The sequence below is a fragment of the Molossus molossus genome, unplaced genomic scaffold (assembly GCF_014108415.1).
Source record: "Molossus molossus isolate mMolMol1 unplaced genomic scaffold, mMolMol1.p scaffold_m16_p_11, whole genome shotgun sequence".
Taxonomy (NCBI): domain Eukaryota; kingdom Metazoa; phylum Chordata; class Mammalia; order Chiroptera; family Molossidae; genus Molossus; species Molossus molossus.
Window position 1 is genome coordinate 11,978,349 of NW_023425346.1, and position 5,462 is coordinate 11,983,810.

The window sequence follows — 5,462 nt, forward strand, 5'->3', positions numbered from 1 at the left end:
CTTTGGTACTCATCCTTCTAGTTCTGGACCAATAATCATGGATGACATCCATGCCTTTTGTTAGTTGTCCCTCTGCACAGTTATTAAACACAGATCTGTCACTCATAGCTCTTTGAACCATCACGGTTGAAGCACATGTTAGCTGCCACTTATGGAAACTCTCAGAACTCTTGTCTGTTTTACCACCTCTCACTAAGGTTTTGAAAGGTGGATCACATTTAAAATGGCTCTTAAAATTTGGTAAGATTGAGTTTTAGGTCAATTTTCCTGAACCAATTAATAAATTTGTGCCTCTCCTCCTTGGTCCATAAATGGTTTAAAGCACATTCAACTTTTCAAAACACTATAAAGAGATGTAGGTGAGAAACAAGGAGAAACATTGCTGGTGGAGGTACAGAAAGGAGCCAGGAATGAAGCCAAAACAAAATGTAGACCATACAATCTGTTTCTCTGGTAACAGATGGGCCTCAAATTGCTCTGTAAGTATCCTAGAAACTAAGTGAAAAGGCACATTTGATTGGCTATTCTATTCAAAGTTTATGAGATTAAAGACATACCCCCCTCTAAGGATATGAACAACTCATTTTGATACTATGGCAAAAATAAGATTCCTCTGGGACTCCCCCCAGTATGCATTGCAGTAGCATCCTCAGCATTCTCAGTGTAGATACTGGGGTTCCCTTGGGATGTCTCCTAATTGTGTTTCTTAATATTGATTGATGGCATCACACCATAGCTCAAGTCAGCGAACACCTTTCCATGGAGGAGAGCAGAGAAAGAACAAGCAGACGAGTCTCACTCCACACATTTCTGCTTGTCTCACTTCATTCAGGAGCGCACTTGAGAATATTGGGATGGGTGGACGAAAGGGGCAGATTTCATATACCCTCAAAAACCACTTTTTCCCTAAATTGAGCTTTAATAAACACCAAAAGGCAGCAGCATATTGAATGTCACACTTCCAGGCAAATGCTTTCAGCGTGTGCATTGTGTGTCAAGTGTCAAGTGTGGAACCAGATGCCCCGAAGACTGTGGCTGGGAGTCAGGTTGACACACCCCATGAAAACCGAGGCGCTGAGAAGGTACTAACCTGAATCGATGCCCCTTTCATTCTGCTAGGAGGTGAGTTGAAGGAGGGATGTGCCCAGACAGAGGGATGAACTGTGTTTGTAATTGCTGTCTTAGGAACTGGAGAATCAAAAAAGACAGGCTGACAAAAGATAATAGTCAAGGCGAGTTGTTGCCAAAGGCAGAGGGAATGAAGAAGTAAGATGGCTGGTTTGTGTTGATTCCAAGATACATCAAAAGGGCAAAAACAATGGATTCACTTGTTCCTTTACTCATTCAATATATATCTTTTGAACACTAGCATGTGCCGGGTTCAGGGAATGCCAATGAGGAAAAAAAGCACAAGATTTTGTTCTCTCTCTCTCTCTCACTTTTTTCTTACTCATCTTGCACAGCTAGATCTATGTTCCTGTGCCTTACTGGAGGTTTTGAAGTTCAATATTTGAAATTCAGCTTCTAAGTGCCAATGACCTTCAAAGAACAGAGGGCCAAGCCTACTCTTGTGGTCTTCAATTCTATGTTCTGGTAATGACAGAGGTCCTGGTATCAAAGAGAGCATTGCTTTTAAGTTGAGTAATAAAATATGGTTAGGAATTGCTGTTAGTGATGCAGATATGAGAGATCATTCCAATTTCCTCACTAGAATAATTGTTGGAAAGCCATACTTTTATACTGGATGATTTTGAGACCTAATTATTGAGTATGAAAGGCTGTTTTTAAATGTCAGTAATGGCGAAACAAGATTCTTTATTTTTAAGGCCTTGTAGGGAATGAAATATTCTTGTTAAAATTATTCTTCTGGCTTTAAAATAGGTGATCAAAGACATCCAAGTGATCCTATCAGTCTAGGAGATGTGTACATATATGAGGAAAGGCACATAGGAAGATTTGGATCTTCACAATGACACATGGAAGTCCACAGAATAAGAGAAAATTGAAGCCAGAAGGCACTGTCTAGCCCAACCTCTTCATTTTGCAGATAAGAAAATTGTTCTAGAATAGGCATTACTTATAAATGTCACAAAGGTAATGGCAGAGCCAGTGTTGAGTTCAGCGCTCCTCTTTCTGAATCGCATGGCCTGGCAGTGCTGCCTAGTAGCTCTCGGAATGCCCACGTTGTTGCCATAATGTGCCCAGCTCCAGGGGCACAGAGGGTGACTATCATGGCAATCATGTTCCCCTTTGCCAGCGGATATGCTCTGAACTATGACACGTTAGAGGATCTTTGCTGGTGCCCTTCAGAAAAGCTCTGCCTCCCTGACAAGAGGGGGGCGCTTGGGAATAGAGCTCTTTTGCTAATATCTCTCTTGCTTTCTCCTTTGGGCACTGATATGGCAGGACACACAGCTTAGAGATGTGACAGCTCTTCCCGCGAAGAGATTGTTGCCATTAGATTGAAGTTGGCAGACTGAAAAGAGAAAATCAGTCTTATCCTTGTTGATATCATTGATCTTCTGAGCAAGCTTGTGGCTGACTATGTCTTCCCTCGAGGTTAGCTGAGCTCTCCTTTGATTTAAACTAGGCAGAGGGGGGACCTGGTATATTCAAGATAAACAAGAGACCAATGTGATTGAAGAGCACTGAATGAGATGGAGTTTGGAAGATGATGAAATAAGGAAATAAGGGGAGAACAAAGCAAGTGGGATTTTGTAGCAGGCTAAGGACATTTAGCTTTTACTATGTGAATGTGAAATCATTGAAAAGTCATGAACAGAAGCATGATGTGTTCTGACTTATTTGTAACTGAATCACTCTAGCTACTATGTTAAGAACAGGCTGTGAAAGGTAAAAGCTAGAACCAGGGAGACCTGTAGGGACTCTTGATATAATCCAGGGGAAAGATGGTGGTAGCTCAGATTGGGGTAGTTTTTGTCAAGTGGAGAGAACTCATCAGATTGTTAATACATTGTAAAGGTAAAGAACATTTCATTTTTCTTCTCTCTCTCTCTGTCTCTTTCTCAAGAAAGCAGACTACCATAGGCAGTGCCTCAACTGGTGTGTCTGGAACCTTGGCAGCTTGACTACTCTATGTTCTCCTACAAATGGACCTTGAAAGCTTGTTTGGAGGTTCTAGTAGGGGAGAGCAGCTACTTGACTGAAGACCGGTTCTCTTCTGTTGGGGAAGGTCATCCTCTTTGACTGAGTGGGCAGCTTCAGGAACAATGTACATGGAGCAGTAAGGGAGGAAGAGGACACCCTCGTATTCAACCACATCAGCTGAATTCACCCTGGCGATCAGTCCAGAACATTTCTTGACATAATACAAGGAGAGATGTGCGTGCGCACGCTGATTCGAGATGACTACAAGAGTTTTGGTCTGAGTGACAGGAGAGACAAGGTTGCCATGGACTAGATGAGGAAGACGGCAGGAGGAACAGTTTCAGGGGGACAGTCAGGAGTTCCATTCTGGACATGTTACATTTGAGGTACCCGTTAGACTTGTAAGTAGAGATGTTGGCTGTCAGGTCTTGAAGTCTGAAGTTCAGGGGAGAAGTTCATGCTAAAGATATAAAATTGGGAATTTAAAAAATCGTATTAATTATATGTAAATCCAAGGAACTGGATGCGATCTGCAAGGGGATGAGTGTAGATAGACAAGAGCTCGCTTTTGTGGCGCCTTGGAGGCAGCGGCTGCTTCAGGATAAAGCTGAGCATCTCTTTCCCAGCCACTGGCTGCCAGAAACTCATTGAAGTGAGCAATGAACACAACTTTGTACCTTTTATGAGAAACATATGGCCACAGAAGTTGCTGCTGATGCTCTGGGTGAAGAATGGAAGGTTTATGTGTTTCGAATCAGTGGCGGGAATGACAAACAAGGTTTCCCCATGAAACAGGGTGTCTTAACCTATGGCCGTGTCCACCTGCTGCTGAGTAAAAGGCATTCCTGTTATAGACCATGGAGGACTAGAGAGAAAGCGCAATTCTGTTCAAGGTTGCATTGTGCGAGCCACTCTGCATATTCTCAACTTGGTCATTGTGAAAAAAAGGGGAGAAAGGTATTCCTGGTCTCACTGATGCTTCTATGCCTCATTGCCTGGGGCCCAAAAGACCCAGCAGAATCTACAGACTTCAATTTCTCTAAAAAAGATGATGTCCACCAGTGTGTTGTGACAAAGGCCCTAAATAGTGAAGGTAAGAAACCTGGGACCAAAGCACCCAAGATGCATCATTTCATTACGACATGTGTCCTACAACACAAACAGTGTATCGCTCTGAAGAAACTACGTACTAAGGAAAATAAGAAAGAGGCCACAGAATATGCTAAACTTTTGGTAATGAGAGTGAAGGAGGCCTGAGAAAAAGTTCAGAAACAGATTGCCAGGAGACATAAGCTGTCCTCTCTGAGAGCTTCTCCCTCTAAGTCAGAGTCAAGTCAAAATGTCAAATTTTCTAAGAGTAACAAATAAATAAGAACAAATATCAAAAAAAAAAAAAAAAAAAAAAGAGGAGACCCAGAGACTAAACTCTGGGGCCCCCAACATTTAGAGATGAGGAGACACTGGAGACAGAATGAGCAACCAGGAAAGTAAGAGGAAAATCAGGAGAGAAGGTGCCCCTGGATGCCAAATGTAGAAAATGTTCAAGGAGGAAGGATTAATCATCTATGCCCATGGAATCAAGTCAAACTGGCTCAAATCCTCATTCCTAGATATAATGGGTCAGCCAGGGCCTCTTTCCAGTATTTCCCAGTAGTCTTGCACAAGGAGCGATGCTACGTTACTCCAGAGTTGCCTGACTCCAGGGTCTGCTTGTCTAGAGTTCTTAATCTCTACTCTGCATTCTGATTCCTCTGTGTATGTCTGCATTTTACTACCATGTCACTATACTGAAGACCTCCCTGAACTTTTCCTGAAATCCACCAACTGCAGGCTGCATATGTGGTAGACTGAATGAAAGATTTTAGGGTACCTGGGGCATTACATCACAGGGCAGCACAATATACAATGAAATGAATTAGCCAGGAAGGTTAGGTTATGCTATGGTAACTCCCCAAATATCAGTGGCTGAAACCAACAAACTCCTCAAATGGCATGAAGATTTGTGCACTTCACTATATGCACATTTTGACAGTCTCTCCCCGCAAATAGAAAACTGCAAACAAATAGTGGGCTCACTTAGCAATATGCATGCTGAAGTATGTATATTGTATATGTAATGATGTATACTGATGTCTGTAACTTACTATGAAATGCATCTCCAAATGAAACGGATTGATGAGTGGATAGATATGAGATGAAGCCAATACAGCAAAATGTTAATTGTAGGATCTAGGTATTGGGTACAAAGATGTTCACTGTAAACTTCTTTCAATTTCTAAATGTTTGAGAATTTTCATAATGGAAAGTTGGAAAAGCCACAACTGTAGCTCACATTATGCATCATCATGGGTCAG

The 5,462-nt window shown here is 42.1% G+C and overlaps 1 pseudogene; it reads left to right on the top strand.

Moving 5' to 3' along the window:
• The first annotated feature begins 3,340 nt into the window (after nt 1–3,340).
• LOC118625558 lies at nt 3,341–4,476 on the top strand (annotated as a pseudogene).
• The last annotated feature ends 986 nt before the right edge of the window (nt 4,477–5,462 follow it).